Genomic DNA, 11,916 nt, shown 5'->3' with positions numbered 1-11,916 from the left:
TATACGTAGCATTCTGTTCTACTCGTAATATTTATGGCACGATTGACTTCGATTACTAGACTAGAATGGTTTCATAGGTTTTTCGTTTCTTAGGATGTTACATTAGGTTTGTATTTTTTTTTTTTTGCAGCCTTCTGAATATGCAATAACCATAAAGGAAGAGCCAATCTATCCAGAGGTTTGCGATGACTCGTCGCCAGTTGATACGAATACAGGAAATGAAAATGAAACAGCGACGTTTGAAGGTGAATCTTCGGATGACGTTTATCGTAGAAATGGAGAATCCGCGTGTTCTCAAGAAAGTACTTATTTAGAAAATAACAAATCGGAACCTGATAAACGAACAAGTAAGCATAAAGTACCTTCAAACAACGGAATAAGTTGCAACGTTTGTTTGTTAACTTTTCAAACTAAAAATTTATTGGAACTGCATAATAAATTATATAGCTGTAACATACTTAAGTGTAATAATTGCACTGCGATCTTCACTACGCATATTTCATTGATACGTCATTTGAAGACGCGATGTTACACGAAAAAATCGCATGGATATAGATGTAATTTTTGTAACCGAATGTTTTCCTATAGAAAACATGTCCAATCTCACTTATTCCATGTGCATGAGAATGCAATATGTTCTGGTGAAAGAAAAATTACGAAAACATCTCCTGAATCGTTAGAAAAGTCGAAGCATTCGAATGGTATAGTAAAGGCAGAATCAAATACTTCACACAGTCCCTCCCCCAAACATGTAATTAGCTCAATAAATATATCTTTGAAACAACCATCTAACCACCGTGGGAACCGAGACCAGCGACAAGGACGTGAGATCGAACAACGGTCAAGAACACGCGGATGCTGCGTATATTGAGGATAGGGTGCGCTCTCTGGAGAGTGAGATCAGTCGTCTCCAGAAGACGATGGTGCGACTGACCGCGGCGGTGCAAGGGGGTGGGGCGAGCGGGAGCGATCACCACAACGAGGGTGGCAAAAGGAAAGTTCCCAGCGAGGGGGACTATGGGACCCCCACACCTACCTCCGCCGCACTCGCGGCTGGAGTCACGCCGTCTCTGCCGTTCCGTTCGGACGGGGAGCGATGAAACAGCAATAGGAAAGGGACCGATAGAACGCGGAGATCTTCTCGAGAACCTCAACGCTATATTCCTCCGCAATTCAGAGGAATAGTGGCGTGAGATAGCACGTAAGCATGCGATCCCCCCGGCTGCTGACACTGCCACGAAGCGTGTCATCCGGTCTGCGGCCTGCGAGTGGCACCTCGCGCTCAACTGCCGAGTCGTCGAGCGACGAGACAGAAGGCTACGTCACTGACGCGAGAAGAGGAATGGCAGGAATAAGACGAAAGGGCAGAAGGCCAGAAGCGCAATTCCTTCAGGCGATCCTCGCGCCATCGAGTAACGTGAGATTCGTGGAACGGAAGTCGCCATCGCGGCAAACAGGGATGTCGGCATCCGGAACTGTGGATTGCAACAACAATAATTGTAAGTGACTAAAGGGGAGGACGTTCGCCGAGGTGGCCACCCTGCCTCCAGCCCCCCTAGGCACGGGGAAAGAAACCGCGTAGGGAACGGGAGTAAAGAACAACGACAGGAGCGAAAAGGGGCGAAACGCTTGCGAGCGGGACGCGCGTAAAAGAAATATGCGTGGCCGTTCCCGTCGCCCCCCCCCAGGACGCCGGGGTTGCGCTCACCGTGAGGGATAGCTGCGGTTTTACATATAGAAACACAATATCGATGGTCAGGAGGGAGATCAATCTCTCCGACCTTCGCATCGCAAAGATGATACAGAGGAGAGCGGTTAGGGATGCCCTCACATTCGAGATCGCGGGCCAGGACGGTAGCAGCAAAGCGTCGCGACTGGCCCAAAAGATGGCGGATGCACTTCGAGGATTCCCCGCCAAGGTGACCGTACCGCGGAAGATGCCGGAATTCCATCCGCGCCCTGCACCGGTATGCCAGATCTCGGCGTAGGCGACGAGGGGATGAGTCTTCGGTGGCTTCTTTGTACGACACCTACCTTGAAGCGCGGAGGACTCTGCAGCAAGCCATCAAAGAGGCGAAGAGACGAGCCTGGGATGAGATTCTGGCCACCCTCGACTCCGATCCCTGGGGACGCCCGTATAGAATAGTGCTGAACAAGCTCCGTCCTTGGTTGCCCCCTACGACGGAGAACATGAACACTCAGTTCCTGGAGGAAGTCGTCGGGGCCTTGTTCCCGGGTGCGGAGAACGGGGAGGAGGGCAGGACAAACGAAGAGCGGGAGCTACCGCTGCCGGGGAAGGAACCACGGGACACCGCAGGTGGTTGTAGCCCGGAATCCGCGATCACTGAGGATGAGCTGGCCGGAGCTGTCGGGAAGATCGGAGAGCGCAAGACCTCGGTTCCCGACGGGATTCCGGCCCGCGTATGGAAGGAGGTCACCGGAGTCTTGGCCCCAAGGCTGAGAACCCTGTTTGACAGATGCCTGTCACGGGGCGAATACCCTGTCCTATGGAAGGAGGGACGGATGGTCCTTTTGCCGCTCGCCGGGACTCGCCTTCCGCATTCTGGCCTGTGTGCCTGCTGGATCAGGCTGGCAAGCTGTTGGAGAGGATTGTGGCTGCCCGACTCGAGTCACATCTGTATCGACGTGCTCCGGGGCTGCACGACAGCTAGTTTGGCTTCCCGAGGGGCGGTCTACGGCCGATGCCTTAGTCCGTGTCCGCAACTTCGTCGAGGGGGCCGTGCGGCAGGGTTACGTAGCGTTGGCTGTGTCTCTAGATGTGGTCAACGCCATCAACTGCAACCCCTGGTACAGGATAGGCCTCGAGTTCTATCGGGTGCCCGCTTACCTGCAGGTTGTAGTCTGGGCCTTCCTCCGGGTCAGTAGCATCGTCCACACCGAGTGGGGCGGAAGGATGATGGGGAGGGTGGTGTGCCGTGGTGTCCCGCTGGGTTCGGTACTGGGCCCGTTGCTGTGGGACATCGCGTACGACACGGTACATCGCGCACCGATGCCCCCGGACTCGGTGCTGACATGCTACGCAGCCGAGACGTTGCCACTGGTATGACGATCGCCCGTCTGGCGTAAATGGCGGTGTCCTGCGCGGACGCCGCGATCAAAGGCTTGGGGCTGGAGGTAACCCCCGAGAATTCCGGGACGATGTGGCTTTGCCGGAAGGCCCATTACGGGTCGCCTCCTGAAGTAGGCAAGCTCTTCGATAGAGTCATTGTCGCCCGTCCGGAGACTCACTTGTCAGAGCGAGTGCACGGTTGGCACGAAAGCCGGTACGGCTTTCTCTCGACGGCGGCTAAGACCCTTTTTAGTCCACCAATCTTCTTATTATCCAATTATAAGCAACATCTATTGCCCTCACTTACCTACGTACCTCCTCCTGTTGCGTGGCCTACATACCTTTCGATATACCTCCAATAGTAGCAGACATACGTTGAGTTGAATGGAACCAGTGTTCATATTGTATAAACCGACAGATGTGCGCTGTAGGCTGCGCAAATAGGGAGAATATCGCGCATCGAGGTTTCGCTTTATATCAAATAGCAAGGTAGATACTTCCTTTTAATATTTCCACAAGATTATGCAAAATAAATCCGGTTAAAATTGGTGCGGCACTCGACAGTAACCTTACCTACGGTTTCTGTCCCGTGGTTGGCTACACAAAGATCCTATTCTTCGGACAAGATGTTTGCCAGATGTCGATACATCGTCACGGAATATTTTCAGCTAGTGGGAGGACCTGTGCCGCGTTTACGGACGGCTGTTCTTGTTTCCCTATTTCCAAATGCACGGGGATCGGCATTTTTACCCGCAATCCCGAAATGTTTGACGGTAATAGCACAGGCCGGAGTTGTACGTTCTCTCTCACGACCTCGAGCTACTTCTACCTCTCGATCGCCATCGCCGACGTGGGCGATGATTAACACTCACGGCACTCACCTGAGCCCCCATTTGTCTGGATTTGAGTCGTCAACGGCGGCCAGGATGCGTCTGATGAGGACAGAGAGTCCATTCCTCCACAACGAGAGGACGAAATTATCTGACGTGGAGGGGCCAGCGAGTTCTCTTAAGTGCTGATAGAATTGAGGCAGCTTCATATCGCCCATCTCTACGCTTTCAACCAACTTCTATACCCTATTGCTATCGGAGTCCGTAAGAACGCGGATGATTCCGGCATTTAGTTTCGCGTACAGCCCGGTGGCAGGAGGGTCCGTCGTGTCGCCCCCAATTTGCTTGAGGAGTTGATCGCCGAGACATTTAGCGAAGGTCGCGAATATTAGCTTGTCGTACGTGATATACGCTGCGTCGATTTGCGTCTCTGATAAGGCGAACCGTACGGTAATGTTCGCGGGTTGCAACGGAGGCGAAGTCATCGAAACACTATGCGTGCCTTTTATACCGTCGTTAGCGTTTGTCATGCTTCGTTTCAGATCACGTCGGAGTCACCAATATGGCGGACTGTGTGACGATCAATATCATAAAATAACAAGACCGATTCCTGCTGTAACCAGTCAAATATATTTGGACTAAATTAAATATATATAAGTATATAAATACCGTAACGGGAATTTACGACTCTCGCTGAAGCGCTATGTCGCGATATCGTCTCTACGCGATTAATTCTATGACACAGTTGATTTCGTTTAAATAAAAGTTATGTTTTCGCCGGAGTATGGACAGAAAGAATACACGTCATACACGAATCATTTATAAACAACTTAAGGAATATGGGCGAAATGATTTGAAATAGTATTTCTGCGTTCAGATTGCCTTATATTCACATTGCTATTACAATATAAATGTCATAGTACAAACCAGGACGATAAATAAATGGCTTATATCGTTAGAAAAGATTATTGCTATTATGAATTAAATGAGAAACTTCCAATAATTCTCAGCTACGAAATTTACATGTGTTATTCTATCATAAATTGTACATCTCTGTCAGATGGATATTATAAGAACGACAAGTTTTCCACTGAAACGTTAAAATTTCTACAAAGTATTTGAAACGTGGGCGTCATTGTGTGGGGACGCCTTTGCGTGTTGCCGTCAACCGGATGTAGGGTTATTACCGCATCGGCGGCACTGGTCGCCATCTTTACCTTTCTCAAATTCCGTTCGTCAGAAAATTAATGTAATTTACATGTTAATATAAACTGTATTATAAATTATAATAAATTGTTGTACATTATATATATATTGTTGACGTACATAAATTCTACATTTGGGGAAGAACGAATTCAAGTATTATCCTGTGCTGTCGGGTTAATATAGATGACGGGGCAGTAAAAAAATAAAGAAGGCTACGGTCTTGGAAAAAATAAACAAGGCCGTTCAGAGCCAGTTCAAGCACCTAAACAGCATGGTCGTAGACAGCAACCTGTTTCTGGACATGAAGCTTCAGGTCATAAATGGAATCCTGAAGAGGAAGTAATAATGTGTGTGGAAGTCGTGAAATGAGTAAGGAATCCAAATTCCAATACGCCTACGTTGGAAGAAATGCAGGACTGGTTACATCAGGGACCTAAAAAGTTGATCATAGATGATGAAATTGATTTCCGTTGTGAAGATAGAGTGCAAAATATTATCAATGCAAAAACAGTACTCGGTCATTTGGATAACGTTGAAGTGCGTCGAGCAAGGACACGTTGTAATTCTTATGAATCAATTCGTGGTGCATTATTCTTAAGTCGTGCTGCTGTTAAAATGGCGAATATATATAGGGCATGTAACTTTATGTTTATTAAACCAGAAGGTTTGGGGGAGAATGAGCTGCTATAGTTTGCAGATGTTTGTGCTGGACCAGGTGGTTTTAGTGAATATGTTCTATGGCGAAAGAAACGACGTGCTAAAGGATTTGGTCTTACTTTAAAGAATGAAAATGATTTCAAATTAGCAGATTTTAATGCGGGTCCTTGTGAAACATTTCATCCATAATATGGACTAAAAGAAAATGGTGATGTTTTTGACCCAGATAATCAAGAGGCATTTACGAATCTTATAAAGCGCATACCCATGGCAAAGGAGTACATTTTATGATGTCTGATGGGGGATTTTCTGTAGAAGGACAAGATAATGTACAAGAAATTCTTTCAAAACAACTGTATCTTTGTCAATGTGTAATAGCATTGATGATTGTAGAGGGTGGTTATTTTGTGACAAAATTATTTGACCATCTTACACCCTTTAGTGCTGGTTTAGTTAATTTAATGTATCGCTGCTTTGAAGAAGTTTGTATTTTTACACCAAACTCTTCTGGTCCAGCAAGTTCAGAACGTTACTTAATATGTTAGACGAAACGAAGTGGGACACAAGATGTTGTGGAATATCTGAAGCATGTTAATCGTCTGCTTTTAAAAGGTGGTGGAAATGACAACGTTTTACAATTAGTATCATATAATGAATTAAAAAGCGAGAAACAATTTGTTCAATATCTACGTGCTTCTAACAAAGATTTGAGCAGAAAACAGATAACAGGCTGCATTTTGCGAGGATAATACTCTTGTTGAGACAAAACAAGCTGATGTGCGCAAACAATGTCAGGAGTATTGGAAACTTCCTGATGAAACTAGAACAACCCCAAGACACATGAAACCAAAAGATAAATAGAATACTCTTTTGAAAGATACTTCATTCCTTACTATTAGTCAAGCACAATTGATGGAATTTAACATTCAAAATGCATTATTGTTCACCAAATGACTGGTTTTGTATTCCATGTTGTACAAAGCCAAGGCCCCATGATGACAAGAAAAACGCTACATTTTATATGGGCATGGGAAGGAATAACGTATATAGATATATAAAGAATTCTTGGGTTCGAGACGATGACATTGGCATAAAATTACCACCAAATACACATGTATACGCAGAAGTTGTATATGGTATGACTAAGGAGTTTATACATCAGCAAAAAGTACCTGCATTGCATATTATAGATGCATCCTATTTAGGAGGAGGAGGTGACAATAGTACAAAATATTCGAGGAGCAGGTAAGCAAGTGAATCTTATTGAATTCAATAATAAACGTATAGATTTCCAGAAATGAAATGTCTTTTGAAGGGGTACTTTTATGTAATACTAACGTGTGACTTTTTTTTAAAGGAACGAGGATACGAAGTTGTTCTGCGAAGCTTTGTGGGAACCAGAAGGAAACAATTGTACTCGAATACGTGCCAAAGAATTATTTCCAGTTGGTTCATATATATATGAGAACTTGCGAGCAACACAGCGTAAAATGAAAAATAATTGCGATGCCTTAGTATAAGAAATTCCAGAAAAGGCTCTAGATGTTAATGGTTATAACAAGGACAAATTATATTTCATACCACAAAGTGTAATATTTCTAAGAAGCACGGTAAATCCTTGGAATCGGTATACCAGTAAACCACATTCAATTACGTATGTATTTAATTGCAAAATAAACGGGAAGATGTTCGACCTTCATAGTCCATGTTCAGCAGAAGCAAGTTTCATTGCATCTTTTAAAAGTCGCCTTATTTTTCTTTGGCCTAATGATCCCTCACTTACTATAACCAGATTTGCAAAATTTATTGAAGACAATTGTCCTGTGCACAATGCACGCTTAAAATATTAAAACTACAGAATAATGTACATATATTGATACGTGACTTGAGCCGCATAGAAGTCAAACAGATTAATTCCGTTCGGTTTACTGTTGTTTCAAATATGAAATACTTATGATATATTTTAGTATTTAGTATTATATTTCTATATAAGTACAGGTAATATCGGAAGATGGAATTAATAAGTTTGTCTTCCGAGTGGCACAATTGCAATACTACTTGGTATAAAATATACATTTGCAAATGATATGCGGTATTGTATGAATATAGAAATTAATGATGACATTAAACTATACTATATGATTGTATAATTTATATTATAATTACATACTAAATATTTCGTCGATAGAATTTGTCTTTAGTTAGAATGATTAGATTCCTATTTGTGGCAGTTGCTCCCATTATAGAATAAGTTTCAGTACTTAAGGCTACAAACCATTACCTCTTAAATTCAATACTTGATTCAGGGCTTCTATAATGAAATATATATCTCGCGCATACGTACTTGTGAACTATCCAAGATATAGAATGAGTCGAAGTTCTGTGGGAAAGTAATTTATAGTTATAGTGGGTTTGGTAACGTTATTACATATTTGAATAACGTTCACGCCATCACAAAATCGAGTATGACGCTCCGTCAGTCTATAAACATGCGGGGAGATGCAGGACGACGAGGATAGCCTGCCGTGACGTAGCGCCTGGTACGGACGGTATCTCCGGACGGGTATTAGCGGAGAGGACGCGGATAATTGCGCCCAAGCTACGACACTTATTTCACGGTGTCAGTGGGAGGGAGCCTCTCGTCGGATAAAGCGCATGGTGAGGCTGGTACAGCTTCTGAAGGGCGGCACGACCGACGTTCTCGTCGTCCTCGTATCGCCCGATGCTCTTATGTAATGAAGTGGGCAAGCTCTTCGAAGGAAACTTTGCCGCCCGTCCTGAAACCCACTTGTCAGAGCGAGTGCACCGTTAACACGAAAGACGGTACGGCTTTCTCACGAAGGCGGCCAAGACCCTTTCTAGTCCACAGATAGAGTGTAACGCGGTACACGACTGAGCGTCAATGTGAGTTACATTGTCGATATTTCTGTAGAAAACTGCCGCGGCTGAAACAAATTGCCGTCTCAATGGCACCATTTTATTTCAAGCTTTGCGCTACAGTTCTGAATCATTTTCGTAGGACAAGGCAGTTTCGTGTTCTCGCAAAATCAAACTGTCGAATTAAGGTACATACTATCAATTACAGTCTAATACATTTTAGCGGTTCAACATCGATAGGACGATTTCGCATCGAAATTTTCGGAGGACCACGTAACCTTCCAATGATGACCGTCGTACGAGCAGTGGATAAGCCTACTTCGTGTCGTAGGTTCCTCGCACCTCGTACTCTACTCCTTGATTGTTGTTCGGCAGCTTTAGCGGCTGTGGTTCCGAGGAACCCCATCCTGAACCCCTTTCTCGTACGCCGAATGTGACTTCTTGCTGTCCGCCGAAGACACTTGTCGGATCTGCATATGTTCAACCATTTGCGCGAGACAAGCGCGGCGCTCTGCAGGGAGGAGGGATCCAATTTTCGAGGTAACAAGTGCGAAACCTCCAGTGGTAGTTCGGAAATGATATCTACCTTGCTTGGCATCAGTAAACCACCTCTAAATCATTCTAATCAACGTACCACGTAAACACGAATCCAACGCGTTCCAGGAATAGAATCAACTGCCTGTAGTTGTTTAACTGTACACGACGAGTAAAATTATTTCGGGTACTCCTGTAGTACAGAACAGACACCCAAACGACAATATTTCAACACAAAAATATTTAAAACAATAGTTATGAAAGCATGATACTTAATACCGCACTTGACATCACGTATAAGTAAAAGTAAATTTCTTCGAACAAATTTCAAGTTAAATCTTTAGGTTGTGTAATTATATCAAACTTGTTCAATTAACAATGAGCTATTTCCATCATGTTTTGACAACCGACTCATCGATGATGCAATTCCTTGGAATTGAAAAAGGAATGTGCATAATTTTGTCCTCCATCAACACTCAAAATATTATCTACATGCTATACTTAGGGATTCAATTTTAAAATACGTTGCTTCATTTTCCATCTCTGCTTTCCTACAATCAGTATGTGAAAGATTTTTCACAGTATCCATCCATCCGCAATTTGTATAAATAGTATTTCAGTCTCTCGCGTCACTTGAACTGTAATATACACCTGTCTTTTATTTTCATTACTCCTCTGCATACCATTTGTGAGGAACAATACATTTTATTTGTTAATCCAATAACATGTAAAGTTCTTCATTTGTTCTAAGATCAATCTATGAATTAGTGAAGAGAATATTGCAATCTGTAAAAATAAGTATCTAGTAATATTACTTCCGAACCAACATATTTATTGCAATGCTTGTCAAATTTCAAAGTAATTTCCTATCCATATGAAACATATTTCATATATGTGTATGTCTATTACTTTGATTAGTTGTTCTACTTGTAACAATTCGCCATTCTGGATCATCTAGATTCAACAAAGACGCATTCAATTTACTCCATACCTCATAAAGCTCCTATTATCATAATTACATGGGAAGATAGAGAGCTGTGACAGTATCCAGCTCTCAACTTTGAACAAGGCATATTGACAAGTCAGAGTAACTCACATACAACTTGGTGGTACAAGCGTTGAAAAAACTTTTCTGGACCTGAGAAAACACATGTGCACAGGTAACGAACAAAAGAGATTAGAGCTCACCAAATAAAACTTGCTATAATTTGCTGTAGCTTGTCACAATAAGCCTATGTGTATCGCGCGTCAGACGATTTTGGAATTAGTTGATGCTTGGATGTTCAAGATACGGAAACACGGAGTGATGAGACGTTTATGTACAAAGTGATTATGGTGCGACTCATCGTCAGTCAGAAAACTTCATGCAGGATTTGCTAAAAACAAACAATTTTCCCCTTTGTTTATCCCCTACCAATCGTCTGTCGTCACTCCTTATCTCATACACAGACAGGCGAAATAATGTCGCCGATGACGGCCAACAGCCTGGACACATGTGCGGATCTCTTGCCTGCGACAGAATTTTGCTATGTGTAGTATGCTGGACTGAAAAGGACTAATATGGCGAATTAGAAGATCGCAGGAAAATTGTAGACATTTTCCAAATTTTATCAATTCCTTTTTATTTATTCAAAAGTCTACAAAACTGTTAATTAACATTAAGGAAATATATACAAAATCTCGACGTTCAGAATAATGGAGAGAATATTCGAAACGGTACTATTAAATCTATAAGTTACCATGCAATACAAATTTTCTTTAAACGCTAAGACATACAAAATACGTAATGTTTTGTGTAAATTGCCATACTTTTGAAAATAAAAAATATCGAATCAAACATTCTTCAAATATATTTCGAACGCTCATTAATACTACAAAATTATATTACTACAAAATTATTTTACTACAAAATTATATTACTACAAAATTATTTTACTACAAAATTATATTACTACAAAATTATTTTACTACAAAATTATATTACTACAAAATTATATTACTACAAAATTATAATTCTACAAAATTATATTACTACAAAATTATATTACTACAAAATTATATTACTACAAAATTGTATTACCACAAAAAATTGTAAAGGTCCCGAATGCATCGGTCACGATACAGTTTACAAACCAAACCAATGAAAGGTGCAGAGACTAGAGAACATGGGGTCCCCAATCGTGTGGTACGCTTCAGCATCGTTGACAACACCAACTCCCTCCCTCCGTCTGTCCAAATGTCATCTCAAACGGTGAAGCTGTAAATTAAAAAAATCCTTATATACATCAGAATAGTAATGCGATTTCTATTCCTGCAGCACCGACGTGATACACGGTGCTCCATAATCGCTCCAGATTGCATATAGTTGTTGTTGAAATCTCTATGCATTTGGTGGATAAAACATTGCGAGAAATTATCCTCTTGTAAAAGTAGTCACATAAGCTTCCAGGTCTTCATAACCTTTTTTTTTTTTTGCATGAGGAGGGGAAAATGCTGTTACGCATGCCCAGTGACCCGAATCACTGGGTTATGTGGGACTCGCGCGGATGTTGTTGCCATACCCACTAAAAAAACCACTCCTCCTTCTTCCTCTGCTTTGAGGGCAGACAACCCCGGTAATACCAGGCGGCAGTCATCAGGGTTGTCCTTTCATGCCCCGCTGTATCTTCCTCTTCGGGCAGTTACTGCTCGCGTCATCTTCTTAGACAGTTCAAATACTGGGCTGATCTCCTTCTGAAAAAA

The 11,916-nt window shown here is 42.8% G+C and overlaps 1 pseudogene; it reads left to right on the top strand.

The window, feature by feature from the left end:
- Positions 1-1,796: 1,796 nt before the first annotated feature.
- LOC132915577 (cap-specific mRNA (nucleoside-2'-O-)-methyltransferase 1-like) lies at positions 1,797-7,283 on the top strand (annotated as a pseudogene).
- Positions 7,284-11,916: the final 4,633 nt, after the last annotated feature.

The sequence above is a fragment of the Bombus pascuorum genome, unplaced genomic scaffold (assembly GCF_905332965.1).
Source record: "Bombus pascuorum unplaced genomic scaffold, iyBomPasc1.1, whole genome shotgun sequence".
Lineage (NCBI taxonomy): Eukaryota > Metazoa > Arthropoda > Insecta > Hymenoptera > Apidae > Bombus > Bombus pascuorum.
The sequence above is the reverse complement of the archived record's forward strand: the minus strand, read 5'-3'. Positions and strand labels throughout refer to the sequence as shown.